The following is a 25,584-nucleotide window of genomic DNA, read 5'->3' on the forward strand; positions in this document are numbered from 1 at the left end:
GATGTCTGCCTTTGCAGACTTCTTTTTTTTTTTTTTAATTTTTTTTTAATGTTTTATTTATTTCTAGGAGAGAGAGAGAGACAGTGTGAGCAGGGGAGGGTCAGAGAGAGAGGCAGTCACAGACTGAAACAGGCTCCAGGCTCTGAGCTGGCAGTCAGCACAGAGCCCGACGAGGGGCTCGAACCCACGAACCGCGAGATCGTGACCTAAGCGAAAGTCGGACGCTTAACCGACTAAGCCACCCAGGCACCCCTGCCCTTGCAGACTTCTATTCAACTTTTTTCTAGAAGTCCAATCGGAGCAATTGGACACTTGGATGGCTGTAATTTTAAAACTAATTTTTAACATAAACGCAATAACAAGCATTGGTGGGGATGTGAAGAAGTGAGGATCCTCACACACCACTAGTGGTAATGTAAAATATTATAGCCACTTCAAAAAATGGTCTAACAGTTCCTCAAAAGGTTAAATATAGTTACCATGACCCAAAATTTCACTTCTAGGTGTATACCCAAGAGAAATTTCAAAATATATCTACATTTTAAAAACTTATACATGAAGGGCACTTGACTGGCTCAGTCCGTAGAGCACTCAACTCTTGATTTCAGAGCTGTGGGTTTGATCTCATGTTGGGTGTAGAGACTACTTAAAAATAAAATCTTAAAATAAAAACTTATACATGAATGTTCATAGCAGAATTATTCATAGTAGCCAAAAGGTAGAAACAATCCAAATGTCTATCAACAGATGAATGGTTAAATAAAAATGTGGTACATCCATTCAATGAAATATTATTTGGCTAAAAAAATGAATTAAGTACTGATAAATGCTACCTGGGTGAACCTTGGAAACATGCTAAATAAAGGAATCCAGACACCGGAGACCACATATTATATGATTCCTTTTGTATAAAGTATCCAGAATGGACAAATCCATGGAGACAGAAAGTAGATTATTAATGATAACAGGCTGGAAGAGGTGTTGGGGGAAAGTAGGGAATGATTGATAATGGGTATGAAGTTTCTTTTTGAAGTGATGAAAATGTTCTATAATTAATTATGGTGATGGTTGCATAACTCTGCTAATATACTAAAAATCATTGAATTGTACACTTTAAATGGATAAATTGTATGGTATATGAATGACATCTCAAAAAAGCTGTGATTTCCTTTTTAAGTGACTTAGCTTTATATCTATTGACTTGGAGAGATGACCCTGATATGCTTTTAAATGAGAAGAGAGTTCTAAAGTAATATATATACTATGACTCTATTTTTAGGTTAAAAATGTGAAAATATGTCTGTATGAGCATGAAAAAATTTCCAAAGGCTATACGCTGGGCAGTTAACATTAGGAGGTAGGAAGAAAGTGGTTGGAGACAGTGGGAGACTATTTTTCTTTATACAGATGTGGATTCTTTTCAGTTTTTAATTGGGTACATAAGATCATGTATCAAAAAGAAGTGAAATAAAGGAATAAAATTAAGTTATTTTATATATATATATTTTTTTATTTCTAGGAGAGAGAGACAGCATGAGCAGGGGAGGGTCAGAGAGAGAGGGAGTCACAGACTGAAACAGGCTCCAGGCTCTGAGCTGGCAATCAGCACAGAGCCCGACGCGGGGCTCGAACCCACGAACCGCGAGATCATGACCTAAGCGAAAGTCGGAGGCTTAACCGACTAAGCCACCCAGGCGCCCCAAAATTAAGTTATTTTAAAAGAGCTTGGGAGACAGGGAGAAAGGGAGTTGGAATAAGGGAAAGAGTGGAAGCAGAAAGAGGAGATAAGGCAATCTGGCTTGCTGGAGGTGATGAGGTCTTGCCCAAAAGCAGTAGAAATGAAAAGGAAACAGATTCCTAAGACTTTGTAAACGTAGAGTAAGAAATAGAACTTAGTTGCCAGGTGAAGATGAGATCACTCGAAAAGAAAAGGAACTGTTGCTAATTCAAGATTCCAGGCTGGTCTACAAATAAGGAGATGTTCCTAGAATTTGGCTTTGAGTTGGACGTATTGGCTCATCAGATAGAGACCCATGATAGATGAGTGCTTTGGGGGAGTCATCTGGAAAGAGGTAACATTACACAGAAGGAGAGTCCACAGTGTTAGAGGAGATAAGATCAAGGGCAGGATATTAAAGACCACATTCGCATATGGGCATTCCTGTGAAAGGATGAATATGTGAGGAAGTAGTCAGAGAGAAAGAAGGAAATCCAGGGGATTGTGACGACATGCCAGGAAGGGAAGGACCAGCTAGTTTCAAGGAGGACATGGCAGTGAAGCAAGAGTCTCTATAGCAGTCAGTGGATCTTGGTGCCTGGAAGGCCATTCCTTGTGCATCTATAAGGGAGCATTTTCAATAGTGGGTGTGGAATCCAGATTTCTGGGGGCTGAGAGTTCATCAAAGACCAGACTAAAGAGGAGATAACAAGCGAACACTGTGCTTTTGAGAAATTTCTCATTAAAGGGAAGGGAAGTAATGAAATAGGAATTTGACTGAGAAAGCAGGATCTATGGAAGGTGGTGTTGTTATTGTTGTTTTGAGAGAGAGAGAGAGAGAGAGAGAGAGAGAGAGAATCCCAAGTAGGTTCCACGCTGTCAGCACAGAGCAAATGCAGAGCTTGATCCCACAACCCTGGGATCACGACCAGAGCTGAAATCAAGAGTCCAACACTCAACTGACTGAGCCACCCAGGCGCCCCTATGGAAGGTGTTTTTGGATGGAGGAAATATGCCCATGTTTATAGGCACTTGAGAAGGGAGGATGAGACACCTTTAAGAGAGATTTTTGGGAAAAGACAAAAATAAGAATAACAACTGGTAGAGTTAAGCTTGGAAATAGAATGAGGACTTTCACATTCTAAGAGTGGGGAGAGAGCTTTGTATCTTCTGTAGAAGAGAAAACAACACACTTGTTTCGTGAAGAGAAATTGAGCCCCTACTCAGGGGTGATATTTAAAACAGTTCACAAGCATTGAAGCAGGATCCAGCAGGCCACCTACTCTGTGCCCTGTTAACTCTAGTTGCTGGTCATGACGAGGTCTGGGGGTAGAGGCTGGGGCAGCTGAGGGGCAGGCAGCAGAGGGGAGCAAGACAATTCTAGAGCTGAAGCCACATTTCCTGGGTAGAACTTGGAAGCCTGGATAAGAATCATCTAAATTCCTCAAAAACAGTCGTTTGTAACAAAAGAATAACATGCTATAAAATGATTACTCTTGAGCTCTCTGATTTAGAAAGCATCTTTTTTATCATATAAATAATGAATGGCTTCCATAAACTTAATGCATGTTGGCAAAAGGTCTAAAAGAGAGGGGATTGATCGAAATCAAAACTGTTCACACTGTCTGGCTTATTCTCTTGCTACGAACAACAGTCTCTTAGTTCAGGTAGGGAAAATGGGGTCACAGTGAATTTCAGCGCACAGCACCTGGTGTTTATCGGAGGGTTTCCCTCTGAGCACCAGTCACAGACCTCTCTGCAACTCTGCTCTCCCGCAGGAGGAAGGGAACGAGATGAGGATACCTAGCACTCAAGGGAATACAGAGACGTGCTTGGGGATTCCCAGATCCCAGTTGCCAAGTACATAACATGGAAACCGTCACCAAGGTGATCATATCAACCTCAGCCACACGCCAGCCCCCACAGGAAGGCGCCCCTGAGTGCGTTAGCCTATGTGTTGAAAATCTTTCTCCTTTACCACTCCAGAGCATTACAGACATGCTGGTTTGAGGGCCGCTGGCCCGGTGGAGCAAACTCTGAAAAATTAATATGTCCTTGATCTAGGACATGCTGTATGTGGCTGTAGCCTTTCAAAACAGAATTTTCTGACAGAGATGCCTTTTATCTAACTCTAGCCATTTAGAGATGAGGAACGTGTGGCAGCCAACTATTTTTAATAGAAAGTCAAAGTGGCATTTAGATCCATTTGGATGGGGTTTTTATTATTATTTTTTTAGTGTTTATTCATTTTTGAGAGAGAGAGAGCACAAGCAGAGAAGGGTCAGAGAGAGAGGGAGACATAGAATCCAAAACAGATTCCAGACTCTAAGCCGTCACACAGAGCCCGATGTGGGGCTCAAACCCATGAACCATGAGATCATGCATGACCTGAGCTGAAGTTGGACGCTTAATTGACTGAGCCACCCAGGTGCCCCTAGATGGAGTTTTTTCACTAAAAAATTTTTTAATTTACTTATTTATTTTGAGAGATACAGAGACAGCATGAGTGGGGGAGGAGCAGAGAGAGAAGGAGACAGAGAATCCCAAGCAGGCTCTACATTGTCAAGGCAGAGCCAGATGTGGGGCTTGAACTCACGGAACCATGAGATCATGACCTAAGCCGAAACCAAGAGTCTTAACCGACTAAGCCACCCAGGCACCCCCTATTTGGATGTTTAATTTAGTATCTTCACTTCCAACTTTCTTGTGGAAATCTTAACTTATCATTTATATACATGTGAAGGAATTTCTTGACACACATCACTTATTTGTAATTCAGGTAGGATGCCAAGATGCCAAAATGAGACATCCTCAGAAGTTTTAAGGTATAAGGTATGAGCTGGAATGCAATATATCTGAATGTATCACGGATCTGTTGACCCAGCGGGACTCATGGTATAATCAGAAAACAGCCTTGCCCTCCTCCATCACGCCTGTTCAAACCTGCTCTGTGGGGCTACATGCTTCTCCTGCCCCTTGGATGAATTAGTGTGTAGGTCTTATGACTTTTGGGGTCACACTCAAATAATAAAAAGGGTCTCTGGTTTATTTTAGTCAAAAATACAGCCTTATATCAGTAATTACCATGTCTGGTACAGGGTCATAATAAAAAAAATCTCCACGCTTCAGTGGCAAAGGGGAGTAATCACAGGTTTCTTCTGTGTTCTCCCATCCTGGTGCTTCTCGCCTTTTCTCTCATGAAGCTGCCTAATCCTCTAGGGTGAAGGGAGGGAAGAGAGAGAGCTGAAGAGGCATAAAGGTGTCGGGGGCGGGGGGGGCTCTACCTGGCAAAGCTTCTCCAGCCATGACAGATGTTTCCAACTGACACTTTCTCTCGTGGGCAGAACCACTCTCACCACTACCACCCTGCTGAGGAACGTCTCACCACCCATTTCCTTGGCACAAGCAAGTTCATTTTGCCTCTGCCTGGTTGCCTCAGATTCTTCCTCTGGGCCCTGGCCACCTGGAGGCAAACCTCTGCGTTCTTTCTGCAGAGTCTCTGCCTTTCCAGGCAATCCTCTTGGGTAGGATCAAAGTCAAGCCCACACTGTCTGTCTCACTCTCTTTAGACTTGTCTTCTGTGGGAGTAATTACTTCCCCTACCGCGGCCTCTACCCCATGTCCAGGCCCCTTTTGCCAACTCTGGCTCTTTAAGATTTCTCAAGCATGAGACAGACACTAGCCCATGGCATTCCCCAAACTGAGGGAACGCATCCCAAGCTCCCCAAGAGGTCTGTCGGGAGTACCTCTCACCAGACTTAAGGTGAGAGAAAAACTCCCTCCAACATGCCCCTGGGGGTGCACAGGAGGGACCTCTTACAATACCTTCAATTCCTCTACAGAAACCCTCCTCTGACCAAACAATCTCACCAGCCTCCACCTCAGCCCCTTCACATTTCCCAGGTAAGTGAGACAAGAAGGAAACGCCCCTTCGCGAGTCCTATCCAGTGGTCCTGCACCTGCTTGGAATGTGAGAGGGGTTGACAAGTCTTATCTGGGGTCTCTGTCAAGATGGCAAAGAAATAATAGCTCCAATTTAACATCCCGTTACCAAATGTACTCTCGTTCTCTTTCCAATTACCTTAGAAAGTTCCTTTACCAGATAGATGTTGGAAAAGATCAAATGTCGTTTCCACAGACATTGCATGATTCTGTCGTCTGTCAGAGATCCCTTGAATTTTCGCTGGTTGGAGAAGGGTTGGCAATAACTTTGTTATACAGAGATTTTTATTATCACACGATACATTGCAGTTCAACCAGCAGCAAGGATCCCACCATCTTGGGAGCGTTATTGACAAATTGTGCTTCCAGTCCTTTTTTCCAACGGAAAAAGCGAAGCGATTTGAATCATAAACAGCCACAAAATTGGCTTCCCGAGAGAGGAAATGAGCAAAATATAGAATTTCCTCGTAATTCTAAATATCTTGTGGTTTCGGTCAGATAACAAGTTCTCTTATATCAGAAAAGCCATCACCCCTACTCAGATAGACGGACCCCTGTGCTGTTCACCCCTTTGGTCAGCAGACTTGGTAGAGCAGCATGGTGTCAGAATCACGGTGCCGTAGAGTGACTATGTCTCTGTGTGGGGGTCTCCGCGCTACCGCATGAAGTTTGTGGTTGGCATCTACCGCCGGACCTTAAACCCTGTTAGTTCTGTACTTAGCCCTTTCCTCAAAGCCTGAAGCATTTTGGAACACTGTCAACAAATCATTTAAGAATACAGGATGAGTCTTTATACACATTTTTTAAAAAGACAACCAGTTCTAGGAAAGTATTTTGATTTTACACCCATACATGATTTAAAACATCAAAGGTCATATTGAGTACACAGCGAGCAAATTTTAATGAGTAGGATTCCAAGAGCAATAAAAGAAAGATAAAAGCAAAGATAAACTTATGTTTTGTTTGTCATCAGTTCTCTTGAAGCTTCACTAGAACTCTCACGACGTTAACAGATCTGCTTAGAGCAACCAGCTCCCCTTCGTGGTCAGTATTTTAACATAATATTTCAGCTGTCAATATCACTGTCAGGAATACAATTTATTTCACGCTTTGGGTTTATTTGGATGGACATTGTGGAGATGAAGGTGGCAGTGATTTAGTACTGCTGACAAATGGCACTGAGCCTGCGAGACTCACAAATTCGAGTTGGTTTCTTAAGCAAAAGTGGGCCTGGCTCTAAGTGAAAATGAAAATGTTCAAATAAATTAAACATAGTGCCAGGGCTCTCAATCTTTCCGTGGAGAAAAGGGAAAGTAAGGACATTCTCTGAATCGGGGACCCTTTATCCAAGAAAGGCAGCGACTTACTCATGGGCAGGTCAGAATCACCTATGGCTCTTTGTAAAAATACCCATGTCCAGATCCCACCTCTCCCCTCCCACCTCTCCCAGCCTCCCCCTGTTCTGGTTCTGACCTGTATGTATCTGAGGTGGAACCAAGCATGTATCTTTTTGAAAGCCCTCACTGGTGATTCTGATGCGCAGACAGTGTTGAGAGGGACCACTAATTGTTTGGATGGATCCAGAAGTTTTAAAACAATGGACTGGAAGAAGGTCTAGCTAGAGGGCTCCTCCAGGTATTGTAGAGAGAAATGATTGACATAGAGGGGATGGAGTGGGGAGGTTCTTACATCAGAGCTGGGGTTCATTCGTGGATGGGACTCAGGCAATTCTTTTTTATTTTTTTAATAATTATTTATTTTGGGGGGAGAGCACAAGCCAGGGAGGGGCAGAGAGAGGGGGGCAGAGGCTCCAAAGCGGGCTCTTCCGGCTCTTTGCTGAAAGGCTGACAGCAGCGAGCCCGATGATCATGATCTGAGCTGAAGTCGGTGGCTCAACCATCTGAGCCACTCAGGTGCCCCAGGATCCAAGCAATTCTTAACTGTGAAATCTCACAGATCACTTTGAGCGACTGATGAAAGATATGGTTACTCTCCTCAGAAAAACACACATAGGCTAACTCCGGAAAAACGTAGCACATACTCTCAAGGGCTTCTAGATTAGCCTTCAGTTTTTGTTTTTGTTGTTTTAATGTGGACAGATAACACTAGCATTCATTAAGGTAAGGTCCCTGGCCTCAAGAAGTTCACAGTCTAATAGCCAAGAGAAAACAGTAACAATAAGTCAATGTACACATAGGTAAGCAAGGATTGCAAGTTACAGGGGGAGAAGGGAACGTTCTGGAATGTTGGAAAATTTGAACCGTGTTGCTTTGAGAGACAACAGATGAAGAGACGGGCGTGGTAAGGCCCCCCCTCCCCCCCAAGAGAATGGCAGTCATCCTAAGGCAGGGTGATAAAGGAGGTCCTATTGTGGGAGCCCCGCAAAGCTGCGTTTGGAATACAAGTTAACGGTGAGCCTGCGATTAAAATGGCATTGATCCACGCTGCTGCGGGAGGTCACTCAGACAGGGTCCACTGGTAGGCTGAAGTCTGAGGTGGGGAAAACTATTAAAATGCCGACGAATACAGTTTTATAACACGCAGACGAGACATGGGAAGAGAGCAAGCGGGTGCTGGGAGGGAGGCCTTGGAGTCCACTGTTCCTTGCAAGGGTCAGAAGTTGGCCCGGTGTTTGTTCTTTACGATGAAAGAAAACCGCGGGAGAGCGCTGAGGGGCGGCGAACTACATTCAGCCAGTGGATACGAAGATGAATTTTAGCTGCTCTGTGCAAAAACCCTAGGTGTGTGGACAGAAGGGAGCCAGCCAGAAGGTTACAACAGGTCAAGAATAAATAACCACCAGGCGGAGGATCCCAGATTCTGTCCTTCCTTTTGTTGGGTGAGGAGCGCCAGGCAAACGCGTCCACAAAGGCTTTGGAAAGAAGCGGTCCGGCCGTCCACACGCAGCTCCAGTCCCGGGTAACTATTACGGGACCCGAAGGGTGGAGGCAGCCGGAGGCTCGGGTGGGTGAGGGTGGGGGGCTCCGTCCTCAGCGGGAGGCCTCGCGGCGGGGACCCCAGAATAAGTCGGGGGCGGGCCGCCGCGCGGCGGGCGGGGGCGGGCGGGCGAGCAGATCCCACCCCTTCCTGAAGGAAGCGCCCTCCTCGCCGCCGCTGCCGCCGCCGCCGCCGCTGCCGCCGCCGCCGCCGCCGCAGGTCACGGCCCCGCGAGGCGACCGCGGCCCCGCCGCACCGGAGCAGGTAGGCGCGGCGCCCGCGGCGCCCCCTCCTCCGCCCCGGCCGCCGGGCAGCCAGGGGGGCGTCTGGCCCGGCTCCGCGCCCAGCCCGGAGGCGGAGCCCGGGAGCGGCGGGCGCTGCAGCGGGGCGCGGGCAGCGGGGTCCTCCCGGCCGCGGGGGCCCTGCTCGGCTCGGGCCCCCTCTGGGAGCGCCCCGGGCGCGAAGCCTCCCGCTCGAATCCCCGCGGGCGAGACCCCAGTGTCCGGCGGCGCCCCGTGGTCCCCTCGGGCTCTCCCCCGCGCGCGAGCGCCGAGCCGCCGCGCCTCGGTCCCTGCTGCCGCCGCTGCCGCCGCCGCAGTGCTGTCCGCCGAGCCCCTGCGCCGCCCGCCGGCTGCGGCTCCGTCCCGTCCTTTGACAGGTGTCCCCCACCCGCCGCCCCCTCCGGATTCCCAGGCCTTTTGTTTTCGGGTGGACTCTGATCAGAAGCGACCCCAGATTTGGCCCCTGGGTCTCTCTGCCGTGCGCTGTTCACTTTCCTGTTAGCCAAGTCAGGCTGGCTGAGGAAGCGAGGGATCCGGGAAGAAGGAGTAACTTGCTTTGCCCGGCGCACCGCCCTCCACTCTAAATGCACGGTCTTGCTTTCCTCTCCGGGGTGCACACTTGCAAGGAAATGGTTTTCGGTTTCTCTGCCGCGGCAGCGGTTGGGCGGGGGTTGGTTACCGAGGCCGTTTGGTCATCCATTGCAATAAAAAAGTGATTAGCTTTGGATTATGGAGAAAGCCCTTGTTTAGTGATTTTCTCCTCCATAAATGAATCAAATCAAGAATCAGCGTGTTTTTCCCATTTTAAATTCAGATTCCCTTTTTCTCTACCCACCCCTCTTCTCTGTCCACTCTTCCCCCCAGAGCACTTTATTATACCCAAACACTTCACTGATTTTTTTGTCACGTTGATTCCGGCCAGACCGTCTTTCAGGGCTGAGCCAGGATTTTGACTGCAAATGTGAGAACATAGCCCAGTTGGGGTGGAAGCCTCTCCTCGAGTGAACCCATTCTTTCTTATCACATGTGAGGTTTTGTCTGGGAACCAAATATACTAATGATATGTTAAAAAAAAAAAAAGTATTGATTACGCTGTAACAAAGCCAACCTTAATATCAGTTTCTGCTTCTTCATTTTCTCTGCTGGAATCAAAGGCAAGTTTTTTATACTGCAGGGCTGTGACTCCATTCTGGGCTGCAGTTCATCAGAAAGATAGGCGAATGTGAATATATAAACTCCATGGTAGCAGTTAATAAGTTGACCTACTTAAAGTTTTCAAGGAAAAATTGTTAGGCTCATATATGTGATATTTGCAGATCAAAGAATTTTTGTCTCAGCACTCATGCATTAAATCCCAAACTTTTTTTCCTATGTGTCCTAGAGACACCATGTTTCTAAGGTTAGCTATAGCCGTCATCTCTTAACTAGAAATGTGAGTTTAATCTTCAAGGCATAAGCACAGGAATTTTAGTGGTATGTCCTTTATTTATAACATTATTTAATAAATGTTTTGCCAGCTCCCTAAGTTCGAAGTGAAAAACCTGGACACGGTAAATAAAAGGATAAAGAAATTTTGCTAACAGTAATAACTGCTTTGTAGTTGTTATGACATTGAACAAACGTATTAAAGGATTTGGACGGTGCACGTTTATTAAGTCTGCCATTAGCCATAGGCAATCTGTTTGGATTATTTAAACTGATGTTAAAGTGTCTCTATAGCAATTGCTTAATTCACGTATTTCTCATCAAATGCCTTTCACAGATTGCTTTGTGGAGGAGAGTTTGCTCTGTGGAATAATTTTCTGCATGAACATAATAATGCCTGGTGTTTAGGCTTTGTCATAGAACTACCACAATCATGCTTACAATGACCTTGCAGGGTTTTGTGTGTGTGTGTGTGTGTGTGTGTGTGCGCGCGCGCGTGCTCATTTTACCTGCTCTGTGATCACCAACAGGGACAGCACTTTGCTTTACACTTTTGTCTGTACCCCTGCTTTGTTTCCCCTGTGACCTAAGTACACCTCTGCAGCACAATAGCCAGATTAGCAGGGCAGCCTGCAGTCATGAAAGAGGAAAAGCTAGCTGGCCCCTGCAATTTTAGCCATTTGCTTTCACTATAATCTGGCCACCAGGGATCATTTCAGTAACCAATTAAGCAAGACGGACACTGACAAGATAATGTATTGCCTCTCAGTCTTCCCCTTCACCAGAAGAATCTATAGTACTCAGAATCCACACTCCAGTGGTAATTAGGTTCTGTGAGGCTCAAATAAGATATGTTCTCAAAATGGAATACAAAGACCGCAGCTGAATCTGGGTCTAAATTCGTGAAAAGTCTAGGAACAGACTCAGGTGTGTAATAAATATTTTCCTTATCCTAAGAGTAACAACAGAAGTGCATCCCTACTTACTGTAACTGCAGACTTTTCTTCCTGGATCAGATGGTGCTGTGTGTCTTTATGGTTTTTCATAAACTGCTCCAAGTACTTTAACACTCGCTTATGAGTTAGTAGCACTTTAACATGCCATTGTTATCACCAAACAGCATTTCCTGTCATGTTTGGATTTGGAAGGATAACCTGTGGCAATGGAAAGTCTTAATGCAGAGATTTTAGGCCAGTTGGAACGGTATTTTGAGATAATAATGGGATCTTTGGGCAGTGGCCTTCTAAGTTAATCCCACAGTGGTTTAAGTCAAGCCACCTCTGCTGAGTAGGGCTCAGAGCTCTTCTCCCAAATAAGAAATGAATAGTTTTCTTCAAGCATCTGTAAATGGTCTTTCTCTATGTCAGTACTGTCCAATAAAACTTTCTGTACTAATGGAAATGTTCCATAATTTGTACAGGGTGCTAGCCATGAGCCACATGTGGCTATTGAGCACTTGAAATGTGTCTAGTGCAAGTGAGGAACTCAATTTTAATTTTTATTTAATTTAAATAGCCACATGGGGCTAGCGGCTATCATACTGGACCATGCAGCCCTGAATTGTCTTTACCTGTTTCCTGTAGAGGTAACATTTGATGGCGATTATTCTTTAGAAGAAAGTGGAAATAAGCATTGATAGAACCAGGAAATAAGATTCTACTCTGTCATCCTGTTATTACAAAAAAAACCCAACAATTTACTCTAACGGATGTGTTTTATGCTGAAGTTCCATTCCACTCTAAAGAGAAAGAAAGTTTCCCTTTTTAATTTATAGATGTTTGCTAGCCACAAAAATAAGCATCACCCAGAGTTGTTTAGATGCTTGGCCCCATGTATCTGTGTTCCTGAACTTGTTGAGTTTGCTCTCTTGCGCATTATAGAATCACTTATTCCTAAAGTCAGTTTCTGAGGGTCCCTGGGTGGCTCAGTCAGTTGACTTTTGATTTGTGCTCAGATCATGATCCCAGGGTCAAGGAGTCTAGCCCCGCATCGGGCTCTGCATAGAGTGTGGAGCCTGCTGAAGATTCTCTGTCTCTCTCTGTCTCTCTGTTTGTCTGTCTGTCTCTCTCTCTCTGTCTTTCTCTCTGTCTCTCTTTCCCACATCCCCCTCTCCCTTGGCCACCACTCTCCACTGAGCAGGTACTCTGTCTCCGTCTCTCTGTCTCTTTCTAAAATTAAAACAAAAAGCCAGTTTCTGCACTTTCAAATTTTTCCAAGGGAGGGACATTTGAAGAGAGGTAGGAGGTGGATGGTGACACACAACCATTCCCCCTTAAAATTCCCATAAATCTGATAAATGGGAATCTGATAAAATCTGATAAACTCCTACCTCAAGGAGTTCCTCAGACATCACTTAAGGAAGCTTGAGTACATTCAGGAAATGTTCCAGATAATCATTTCTTTGTTCGAGATTTATAATGCACAATAACATGGTGAAGCCTCTAAGATGAGATACATATACTCATTTAACTTTTGTATTATGAGGGTTTCCAAAAATTTTTCATCCAACACTTAACAGTATTTTTCAAATTTTCAAATTTTTTATGTGTCCCAAGTCATTAAATTGATTTAAAGGGTTAGGGTCAGCATTTTTTAAATGAAATTGAATATGTAGTAGTAGAATAGGAACTCTCACTGTGCATCCCTCTTAGTAGGGGCTGCTAGGGATCGATGACATTTTTGGTTCTCCCATGTATGGCCAATAAAAGGCCACAAGGAGCGTAATGGTTAAAAGCACTACATTAACAGGACCCTTGAGTTCAAATCCTGACTCTGCACTGCCCAGTCCATATATAGTGAGGACCATATAAGCAGGCTCAGTGTTTGTAGTGTTATTATATAAATGAATGTGGGTATCCTAGATCATGATGTAAAATCCTGCCTCTGAAAGTAGGCTTGGGACCCACTTTTGAGAAACCCTGATCTGAGACAGATGTGATCACTAATTATAACAAGGAGCATCCTGAGTACTTCCAGGACCCCAGGCTGAATGCTTTACATGCATTATTTTGTTGCTCACAGCAGTCCTTTGATATACACAAGCACTGCCACAATCCCACAGTACCTCCATCCCAGTATGTCATAGAGGCAGAGTCTGAACCCGGGCTGTCTGGGGACAGAAGCCGTTTAGTTCAACCCCCTCACCTCCCGTGTTGCAGCGTGACAGTGATACACAGATGGACATCTGCAGACCTGTGAGGCTCAAGCATTATACAGCATCGCACAAGTACAGAAATGAACAGACCACAGTTGTTTTCTGTGGAAGACAAGTCCTGAATGGTGAGACGTGGTCATTGCATTATATGTAAACTAGATGAGACCTCTCTGCTGCCAGCCTGTGGCCTCTAAAGGCTAACGCCCTAGCAGCCTGGTGATCAAAGAAACCTTAATGACCCTGAGACTGCCTACAAAGTTTGCAGGCTTCCTTCCCTCCTAACCACTTGCTAACTTCTGCATACTGGTTTGTAGTAGATAGTCTCAAATGGTCTAAATAGATATGTCTGTCCCATAAATCCCCCACTTTTTACTACATTCTAAATTGTTCTTCAGAATCACTTCTCGCCTATATATATGCTTCATGATATGTATATATTTTTATATATAATTGGCATATAACATTATATTAGTTTCAGATGTGCAACATAATGATGAGATATTGGCATGTATTGCACAATGACTGTAAGTCTAGTTAAAGTCCATCACCACTTATAGTTACAAATTTTCTTATGGTGAGAACTTTTAAGATCTACTCTCTTGGCAACTTTCAGACATACAAACAGTTTTATTAACTATAGTCACCATGCTATATGTTATATCCCGTGGATTTATATTTATTTATAACTAGAAGTTTATACCTTTTGATTTAAATTTTAATATAATAAATGAAAAACAAGGTTGTTGTAAGAATTTTATATAAAAGGAGAGATCTTAAAATTGAATCTGGAAATCTTTTTTTTTTTTCCTCCCCTAGTGCAATCTAGAAAGTAAAAGTAATTTCATCATTCCAAATTCCAAAATTTGGAAGTAGGTTTTGGTTTTCCCTAAAGGTCAGACCAAATATAAGCAATCACATGCCCATAGACTTTGTCAGGTAGAATAGGAGAGGCAGCTAAGTCACTGTGGTTACTTTTCTTCTTTAAAAAGTACCGAATGTCCTTGAGACATTCAGATTTTGTTCAAGGCTGCAGAGTCATCCATCTTTGAAGACGGTGATACAGACTCTACCTGTGGAATGCAAAGGAGTTCAGTCTTTGAAAAACTGTTGAATGTCATGTAATACTTTTAGGCAAGTGTCGACAAAGTTTAAGAAGTCATTATGGGGGCTCCTGGGTGGCTCAGTTGGTTAAGCGTCCATGACCTGTAGCTCAGGTCATGATCTCACAGTTTGTGAGTTCGGAGTCCCACGTCGGGCTCTGTGCTGACAGCTCAGAGCCTGGAGCCTGCTTCAGATTCTGTGTCTCCCTCTCTCTGCTCCTCCCCCACTCACCCTCTGTCTCCCTCTCTCTCTGCCCCTTCCCCACTCATGCTGTCTCTCTTTCTCTCTCTCTCTCTCTTTCTCTCTCTCTCTCCCCCTCAAAAATAAATGAGCACTAAGTTTTTTTAAAGAATTAAAAAAAGAAGTAATTGTGATTAACTACGGCAGTAGAGGAAATTAGCCTGTAGTTTAAACGGTGTTATTTAACTCTGCAGTAATTATAATGAATTATAATGGTTTTCAACTGAATGTAAACATAAATGTCTCCAGAAATAACATAGCCTTACATCAAATATTTCATTTATTAACAAAGTAGACTTCTTCTTGGGTTTTTTTTTTTTTACATTTATAATGACTTAGCTGCCAAAGAAATATTGTAAGTGTAATAATTGGAAGTTTTAAAGGATAAATTAAAACCATACATAGCCAAGGGCACCTGGCTGGTTGGGTGGGTAGACCATGTGATGCTTGATGGGCTTGTGAGTTCAAGCCCCATGCGGGAGTAGAGAGTACTTTAAAAAAAAGATAAAACCAAACTGTACATAATCAGAATGGGCATTATATTATTTAAATGGGATGGTTAATAAAACAGTCTTTCAAATTATTTTCCATTGTATTGATTCATGAGTCAAAGGTGTTAATTAAGAAATATTGATGCCATCGTAAAGCATTTCAAATAGAAATATGTTTTTTGTTGGAGTGTTTTATAAATTAGAATTAGAATTCTGTAGTATAATTGTCCTGGAATTTCTAGTGGAAATATAGCTCCTAGAATTTCTAAATTCTACTTTTCACTGAAACTTAAATTGTGTTTACACAGAAACACTAGCAACTAAAATATACCTACATGCAGTAGCAGGAATATTCACTTAAGGATGATGGTTTTTTTCTTTCTTGTGATATTATGTTCCCACATCCCTTAGGCGTATGTCATTTTGAAAAATTTTCTAGTCTTGTCAATGACAGCACCATGTTCAAAAGAACAATATTTATCATCTTGTAATTTTAGCAGCTAATAGAATTGTTCGTGAATAAGCAAATTATTTTTTCTATGACATTTTGATTGGTGTTTTTCCATTTTAATTTGAGCTTATATGTGGCATATGAATTGATTTATATGAAAAGGAGTGGGTTGCCATTTGTATATGAAAATTTTGTTCGTCTCTCTATATCCATGTGAAAATCAAGACAAAAATTTTCCATTAACTGATTTGGGGGAAGGAGACTGTTGTGATCAAATAGTGGCTACATGACTATCTTTTAAGATCAGGCCATTGAACCAAGTTGAGTATTCACTTACAGGGAGGTAAGTTTGGCAGTTCAGAAATGGTGTTCTTTCTTAGCTGTTGGTCACTATTTGTGAAATCCCTAGCATGGTTCCTGGCCCAGAGTAACTTTTTTTCCCCCCACGGTTACTTCCTCCTTATTCATAACACAGGTTTTAATTCATTTCATCACATGGGAAATTATAGAATATTGTTCTGGATGATAACTGATCCCTTACTGAGCATATAAGAGCTAGAAAAAGCCTTAAGAAGTCAGATAATTCATTTCTTAGAGTCTTGGCATGACTGCAGTCCTCACAGAGAGATGATGTGTGGACTCCGTTCTACTTTTGGCCTATGAATATTTTACACTAGTTCTTGACATACTGTCTCTCCAGGCTGATTTAACAAGACTCTGATGTTGAACCTAGGCTGACTTCAGTTTCACATATCTCCTGGTTTCCTTGCTTGTGGCACGTTTACCTTGACTTTCCAATTTAATCATTGTTTCCTTGTGTATAGAAATTATATCATGTAATCTTTTTGTGTCCCCCCCAGTTGTCTGAGGATGGAAGTTGGCAAACTATTTTGTAAATAAAGTTTTATTGGAACACAGCCATGCCCGCTGGTTGCATATTACCTGTGACTGCTTCTGTACTACCAGCGCAGAGTCAAGTAGTTGAAACAGCGCACCTGGCCCATAAAGCTGAAAAATCTCTACTTTATGTGGCTCTTTATAGGGAAAGTTTGTCAACCCCTGTTCATATGATACTCTTCTTATGGGATCTTTGAAGAAAATGTGAAAAAAATTGCCTGTTACAAATTATATATAGTTAATCGCTTCTTTTCGGAGCAGATTTCACATGTGAATGACTAAATGAGTGACAAATACTTCTCTCCTCCTGTTGCACTGCCCATTACCTGTGCAGGAAGGTGTCATCAGCATAGGCGTAGGTATCATGTAGACCTGGGTCACTAGCTGTGTAACCTTGGATAAGTTACCTACTCCTTTTCAAGCTATTATAGGTGCTATGGCATGTACTGTTGGGAAACAGTTCTCTGAGCATCCCATGCATTTTGACAGGTCTTTACAAAGAGAGGCACCGACTGTGCTTTTGTCCTGGGTTGTCTTTTCAAGGATGTTTGTGTATTGAACAGTCTTGGATATAGAGGTAGGGTTGTCCTCAGAAGCAAGGGGCAGGCATGCTTACATCTAGCATAATAGATTTGAGTTTTCCCAGGTCAGAGTTCCCCTCCGGGAATGCTGCTCACTGTGTGTGCATTTGTCACATGACCCTCTTTGTGACACCCTGCAGAAATTGGAGCTGAAGAACGGTTACAAGAAAATGCAGGTACTCCAGCTACTGCTATTGCCAAGAGTAATAAAGTCCTTTGTCCCTGACTCGGGAGTCTTGGGTCTTCTGCCAGCATCCACGAAACTGTGGCAGGATAACTTATGCAAATAGCATAAAATCCCAGACCTCTCCAATGCTCAGACACCTGTTCTGTGGGGTTATTATGAGACTTGAATAAAGTAATGAATATTAGACATTTAACACAGTGCCTGGCAGGTAGTAAGTGTCCGATAAATGTTAGCTATTATTATCTAGCTGGTTATTAACTCTGAGGTATGAAGTTGAGTCCCAGTTTTGTGTGGACATCTTATATCTTAAGATAGTAGTTTTTCAAACTGTAGGTCGATAGGGCTGTGAAAACAGTGAAGTAGATTAATTTTTGTAATGAAACAGAAAATACAATATAATAGAATATTAAAGAAAATATGCAAGTGCAAAATATGTAGTAAGGATAAATATTGACTTGTAAAACCTTTAGTTTCAGTTTATACATACATATCTGTATTTTGGGCTGTGATATAAAATATTTTTGTTTCCTGTCAGTCATGGTAAAAGAATTTGGAAAGTCATTGCTCCCCTAATACATATATGGAACTATTCAGAAAAACTGTTCTTCATGAGAGCGTAGAATTCCTGTGTTAGTTCTCATTCTGGAAAAGGGGCATAAAGGGCCGCTCTCACCCATCTAGGTGTGACTGCAGAGAAGGAATGACCTGAAATTCAGTTTGTTTACCCTCTGAAAACCATGTGGTTCATTTTGCCCGTGATAGCAGAAAATGAATATAGCCACAGGTTATTTTCAGAAGAAAGGGATTTTTTGTTGTTATGTTAGCATTATCCAATAGAACGTTCTATGCCAATGAAAATATTCTGTTTCTGCAGTGTGCAATACACTGTCTGTTGAGCACTTAAATGTGCAGCTGAAGAACTGAATTTTTAACTAAAAATTTTAAAATTTTGTTTAAGTTTAAAAACAATTATTTTTGAGAGAGAGAGAGAGAGAACAAGAACACGAGTAGGGGAGGGAGAGAGAGAGAGAGAGAGAGAGAATCCCAAACAGGCTCCATGCTGTCAGCACAGAGCACAGGTGCCCCAACTGAAAATTTTAATTTGGATTAATTTAACTTTAAATAACCATGTGGGTCTGTTGGACAACAGTTTTATTTAGATTGAACATGGGGCGCCTGGGTGGCTCAATCGGTAAAGCGTCCGACTTTGGCTCAGGTCATGATCCCACGGTTTGTGGGTTCGAGCCCCGTGTCGGGCTCTGTGCTGACAGCTAGCTCAGAGTCTGGAGCCTGCTTCAGATTCTGTATCTTCTCTCTCTGACCCTGCCCTGCTCACACTGTCTCTCTCTGTCTCTCAGAAATAAATAAAACATTAAAAAATTAAAAAAAAAAACTTTGAACACAAAGTTATGGTTTCCTTCAGTACAGTTAGCCGTGTGGTTTGGCTTCTGGTACTGCCCTAAGATACAACACCCTTCCACTGGGTTGTTCAAACAACCATTGACCCTTGCCCATGGCTGGCTTGGGCAGTCACTGGGGTGAAGAAGTGCTTGAGGAGTTGCCACCTTGGACAGCGCCACACACCAGGAGGAAATGTCAAGGAGCTGGAGGTAGAGATTTTCAACCCGGGCTGTGCAATAGAATCATCTAAAGAGCTGTAAAAATGCAGGCTGCATTTCAGACCAAGTCAGACATTTTTAAGAAGTTCCCTGGGTGCTCTTTCATTCTGTTAGCTGGACAGCCATCGCATTTCAGTCCTCTATCATGCTATCACAGGCTTGCCTGTGGTCATGTGGGCAGGAAAATGGGCACATGAAAGACAGCGGACCCCTCCCTTATCTTAAACACAGAGACTCCAACTTATCTTTGGTGTTGATTGCTAAGCTGTTTCCCACCCAGTTGCCCTCTCAACAGAAGTCCACTTGCTTAGTGGGGCTAAAGTGCAGATTTGTGCATAACAGAATTGAGCTTCAAAGAAAGAAAAATACAGTCTCTTATTGACTGATTTACATGTGCAGTGCTTTCCAATTATATATTCAGCAAACATTTATAGAGGCCCTACTGTGTGTTTCATATACACTGTGTTTGCTCAGTCTAGTGGGGGAGACCGACATGTAAATAGTTATCCTACAGCAGGGAAAGCATAACATGGAGAAAAGAATGACTGTGTGCCTTGAGGGCACCCAAGAGTACCCAGGGTGCTACCAAGAGATAGTGACACCCAAGCTGAGTCTTACAAGATCAAAAGGAGTAGTCACATGAAGAAGGGGGAAAATGAACAAAAGAGCAGATACAGCCTGGGAGGAGGCGCTGGCTTAAATTTTCTCTAAGTGACACCTGGGTGGCCCCGTGAAGTGTCCACCTTTGGCTCAGCTCATGATCTCATAGTTCATGGGTTTGAGCCCCACATTGAGCTCTGTGTTGACAGCTCAGAGCCTGGAGCCTGCTTCAGATTCTGTGTCTCCCTCTCTCTCTGCCCCTCCCCAACTCGTTCTCTGTCTCTCTCTCAAAAATAAATGAAACATTAAAATTTTTTTAAAACAATTTCTGTCCCTCTAAGACAGAACCCCATAAGATAAGCTTTCTTGTAGAGAAGACCCTCCCTGCAGTTCAGCAGACCCCATGGGATATCTTTATCCTAACTAGGGTTTATCATTTATTCATTCAGTCACTCATTTATTCATTCATTAAACAAGTATGGTTTATTGAGGTGTTATTGTGAGCAGACAGCATCATCTAGGTGCTGATGATGGAACAGTGAACAAAAGACAGCATTCCTGCCCTCAGGGAACTTTATTGTCTAGGGGAGAAGACCAACCAGAAATAGATAGATAAGGAAATAGTATAGTGTGTGACAAATGTGTTATGGAGAAAAAGAAATCATGGTAAAAAGTTTGGAAATACCCAAGAAAGTGCTCTGAAAACTAGAAGTCTCGTAGTCAGCTATCTCTCTACAAACTTACTAGCATTTCTTACCACTCTTGAAACCAGACCTGGGTCCTGCAGTCATTTTCCTTTGTTCAAGCCTGGCCATCCACCTGTGTCCATAACCCCATGACCTCCTACCTCTTCCACCACCTAACTGTGTCAACAAGACGTTTCACACCCACCTCCCCTACTCCTACATATCATATCTTGTGTTTTCACTCCCTTTTAATGTTTTCTGGTCCTCTGTTGATTCCTCCCATTCTTTTCTTCTGTCCCAAGAGAATCCATGTCTAGTAATGACTTTGACCTTTTGGCTGACTGCTCTCTCACTCTTTTGTATGGGCCACTGCATGAAAAGGTATGTCATGCAAACGTAGTAGACCACCTTCCACCCTTTTTCAGCACTGCTGTCCATCCAGCTCCCAGTCACATCATTCATTCCTTGAGGAACTGAGGACCTGGTTCCATGTCTCCTCTGCCTCCTTGCCTCCCCAACTCTTGTCATAACCCTTGGCAATGGCACTGTCCTGGGTCATCTGACCATAAATCTGGCCTCAAAATCCATGGGACCATTTTATTTTTTTTTAATGTTTTATTTATTTCTGAGAGAGAGAGAGAGACAGCATGAGCAGGAGAGGGTCAAAGAGAGAGGGAGATACAGAATCTGCAACAGGCTCCAGGCTCTGAGCTGGCTCTGAGCTGGCTGTCAGCACAGAGCCTGATGCGGGGCTCGAACCCATGAACCTTCAGATCATGACCTGAGCTGAAGTCCGACGCTTAAGTGACTGAGCCACCCAGGCACCCCCATGGGACCATTTTAATAAGTTCTCCTCCAACTAAACCATAGCTGCTCACTCCCAACCCTCCACACAAATTCTTTTTCAGAATACTTTTTCACCTCAAGAAAATTTTTTAATGTTTATTTACAGAGCATGAGTGGAGGAGGGGCAGAGAGAGGGGGGAGAGATCCCAAGCAGACCCCATGCTGTCATTACAGAGCCTATTGCAGGGCTTGAACCCATGAACCCTGAAATCATTACTTGAGCCAAAACCAAGAGTTGGAGGCTTAACCAACTGAGCCACACAGGCACCTCTTCAGAAATCTTAACCTCAGTGTCCCATTCTCACTGAACATCATTATACATCCTTCTAGCTGTTCCATAACCTACTCCCTCCATCTCTTTAACATCACTGATGCATCCAGTCTTTTGACTTCCTTCAGCTACCCTAACTCTTCCTTATAAATGCAAATAAAGTCATATCTGTCTTCATGTCCTTTCTTCAGAGGATGTGGTATTCATCTTTCCTCTTGTTTAAGGCCAGCACATTACCTGAACCCCAAATGCCATCTCCTCGTGCTTCCTTCAAGACCTTTGCTCTGTTAATATTCCTCTCTCTTCCCTTTACTTAGTCTTCTGTCTCTTCCCTTTACTGGCCCCTCCCATTAGCCAAGCATTTGCAGGTTACTTCCATAAAAGTAATTCTCTTACATTAAGTAAATTAAGGTAGATCTCTACAAGAACACTATACAGTCTCTTGAAATATTGTTGGAGGTATATATACGTATATCTCACGTGGAAAAACAATCACAGAAATAAGTTTAAAAAGTATTAAGACAGATTTATTGATTTTGTTTTTAACATTTGTTATTTTTGCAATAAAATACTCATAATATAAAATTACTGGGGCACCTGGGTGGCTCAGTTCGTTGAGCGTCCAACTCTTGATTTTGGCTCAGGTCATCATCTCACAGTTTGTGAGATCAAACCCCCTGTCGGACTGTGTGCTGACAGCCCAGAGCCTGCTTGGGATTCTCTCTTCCCCTCTCTCTCTGCTGCTCCCCTGCTCTCTCTCTCTCTCTCTCTCTCAAAATAGAATGTAATAAACAAACAAATAAAATTACTGTCTTAACCAATTTTAAGTATACAATTAGTGGTGTTAAGTGTATTCACAATGTTGCACACCCAGTCTCCAAAGCTCTTTTTATCTTACAAAATTGAAAACTCTGTACCCTTCAAACAACTTCCACCTTCCCCTTCCTTCCCCAGTCCCTGGCATCCACCATTTGCTTTCTCTGCGAATTTGACTAGTCTAGGTACCTCATATAAGGAGAATCACAGAGTACTTGTCTTTTTATGAGTGACTTATTTCACTTAGCATGATGTCCTGGAGATTTCTCCATGTTGTTGAATGTGTTAGAATTCCCTTTTTTTGTGGTTGGGTAGTAATACATTGTATGTATACGCCCCACTTTTAAATGATTCCATTTTTGAAATTATTAGTAGTATAAACACACATAAATAAAAGATTATATATCAAAAAATTTTTGGTACAAAATGGTGATTTTATTAAAGCATGGGGACAGGACCCAAGGGCAGAAAGAGCTGCACTGGGGTTGGGAAGAGTGACTTTATCAAAATGTGAATAGTGGTTAACTTTAAATTGTGGAATTTTGAATACTTGTCATCTTTTTCTTGACCTGTACCTTCTGAAGCATTTATAGCAAGCACACTTCCCTGGTGTAAAAGCCAAAGGAGACAGACCTTCAGTGGCTCTTCATCAGCTACAGTGGAGCCACCCCCATGATGGGTACCAGCCCCACCCCCAGCTCATCTTCCCCCACTCTCCAATCTGAGTACCACACATCCCTGCTTCCCACACACACAGTGGTTGGATGCCTTGGGGCCCCTGCCCATGCCACTCACTGCAGCTGCACAGGAGGCTTCCACCTCCCCGAAGACTCAACCCAGGGTCATTTTCCTCCTTGCTTGCCCACTCCCTGCCCTCAGGGCCAGGTCAGTTACCCCTTTGGAGCCCCCTAATTCCTTGTACCAATCTCTGGTGCCATGGTTCTTTCCTGATTAACTGGGAGCTGCTTAGGGGCAGGGACTCTGCCTTTATCTGTGTATGCTCAGCAGTTAGCACAGAGCCTGGCAAACAAGCCGAGCAGCTTAGGGGGCTACTGGTCATTCGGACGGGCTGGATCACAGGATGCTCAGAAGTGAGGTTGGAAAAGCAGATGGAAGACTGGCCCTTTCTCCAGTATACACTGCTGCCCTTTGCATGAACAATGTGAAGATTTAAAAATACTTTACATTTTCCTAAAAATAAATTTGATTTTTGATACCATTGAAAAACACTACATTTTTATCTTAATGGTACTGGTGAACTCTGGCCCCTGTCCTTGGTCACATCGACCATGCCCGACCTCTGTCGTGTTGGGCTTATAAACGTGTGTTCAGTAAATACCTGCTGGCCTCCTTGATAACCCTCCTAGCTCCCTAAGATCAAACCTCTCTTCCTTAAATTCACCTACTTTGACAGGCTGGAACAGGAGTTATTTAGGGGCATGGGAGGCCTTTAACAGCATCCCCCACGTCATGTAATAGTGACTAGCTGCCTACACTATGTGTATGATTGATCCCGATTAAGACCCTTAGGAGACATAAAGAAGTAAAAAGATGTACTCCTGGCATGGCCTTGCGCACCCTGGTGAGTAGAGACAGCTAATGAATGCTCGCTGCCCTTGATCCTGCTGGCTACACTGGACTGGCCGCTAACATCATATTGTGAGCAGCAGCTGTTCACACTAAGAAGCCTTAATGGCCCACACAAATTTGGTAAAACACATTTCACAGGCTGGTACAGTTAAGTAGTTTCGGATGGTTCTCTTACATTTCAACGGAGGATTGTAGGCCACTTTTAGGGGGCATGAAAGGGGCAGAAGGGAAAATGAAAAATAGTTTTAATTACTGGGGAACTTACTCAGTTGGGGCCACCTTCAGCTTCTCAACCCAGTAGGATTTATATTGGGGTTTCTTAAAGTGGCCCAATGTGAGTGGGCCATCTGAAATAATTTTAGAAGAAATTATTAATGGTAGGACATTTAGTGTCTGAAACGATACATTTTTCAGCTGTTGAACCAATATGTGGCTCGTTGACCTGTGCTGTTTGCATCAGAATCACGATAGGGTCCTTTAGTGTTTCCGTCTTACCCAAATCGGACTCTCTTGGCCAGACTAGATAACCCCGGTTATGATATTGTTGTTTTATTTTTGCCCAGTAGGCAATTAAAGGAAGTAACATTACTCAGATGAAGCGTTAGACTTGGAGATGTTAGTGGCAGCCTTTAAGTCCAAGCCTAACCGCCCTCTCTATACCAGCTGCGTGCTTGGATAAGTTTTTTAATTTACGGAAGCTTAGAGTTTCTGTTGTTCATCAGTAAAATGTGGATTTTTTTTTTTTTTTGTCTGCCTTGCTGATTAGACTGTAAGCTTCTTCCCAGTAGGGGAGTAGGTGTTGTGGCTTATCCATCCTTAGCAGCTCAGTACATGGGACGAGGCCTAAGCAGGTAAGAATGATGCAAATATTTGTCGAGCAAATCAGATTCATCTTCCTTCCTTCCTTCATAGGTTGTTCTGAAGAGCAGGTGGGATGAACAGCAGGAGAGTGTAGTGTTGACAGCACAGGCTCTGGAGCTAGTCCCCTGGGTCCCCATCCTGGCTGCCGCACCCCCAGCAACATGACGTTGGGTGGGTTACTGTCCTCCGTGCATCTGTGAAAGCGCGTGATGGTACGTGCCTCCTAGAGGTGTGGGTATTAGCTCTTCCTGGCAGGCACTGAGTAAACGCTCCATACGTACCAGCTATTGATAGGACATGTGAAAGGCTTTTCAAATTGCTGTTCATATAAAGGTGACATTTATTCAATGAGGTCTTACCACGTATTGGACGCTCTGAAATACTGTCAGTAGTGTGTCTTTCCCTATCTTACCTAGTGGTGATTCCAATTCGTTTCACATTTTCTTTTTTTTTAACATGTATTTATTTTTGAGAGAGAGAGAGACAGACAGAGCACAAATGGGGGAGGGTCAGAGAGAGAAGGAGACACAGAATCTGAAGCAGGCTCCAGGCTCTGAGCTGTCAGCACAGAGCCCGACAAAGGACTCGAACTCACAAATAGTGAGATCATGACCTGAGCCAAAGTCAGATGCTTAACCGACTGAGCCACCCAAGACTCCCCTATTTCACATTTTCTATAACCCAGGTAGGGTGTCTTTCATGTGGACCCTTCTTTTTTTTTTTTTTTTTAATTCATTTATTTTGAGAGAGAGCACACAAGAGCAGGGGAGAGGGGTGGAGGGAGAGAGAGAATCTTAAGCAGGCTCCATGCTCAGTGCAGAGCCAGACATTGGGCTCAAACTTATGAACCATGAGATCATGACCTGAGTCAAAACCATGAGTCAGATGTTT

General features: G+C 43.4%; 1 protein-coding gene across 1 annotated transcript in view; it reads left to right on the forward strand.

Annotated features, from left to right (window-relative positions):
- The first annotated feature begins 8,809 nt into the window (after nucleotides 1-8,809).
- The window catches only part of TMEM150C (transmembrane protein 150C), a 71,036-nt gene continuing 54,261 nt past the window's right edge, over nucleotides 8,810-25,584 (forward strand). Inside the window, exon 1 of the mRNA XM_039253981.1 lies at nucleotides 8,810-8,860. The gene's annotated coding sequence lies outside the window, so the exon portion shown is untranslated. The remainder of the gene's footprint in view (nucleotides 8,861-25,584) is intronic.

This window comes from Hyaena hyaena, unplaced genomic scaffold (genome assembly GCF_003009895.1).
Source record: "Hyaena hyaena isolate Hyena2069 unplaced genomic scaffold, ASM300989v1 scaffold_469, whole genome shotgun sequence".
Classification (NCBI taxonomy): Eukaryota; Metazoa; Chordata; class Mammalia; order Carnivora; family Hyaenidae; genus Hyaena; species Hyaena hyaena.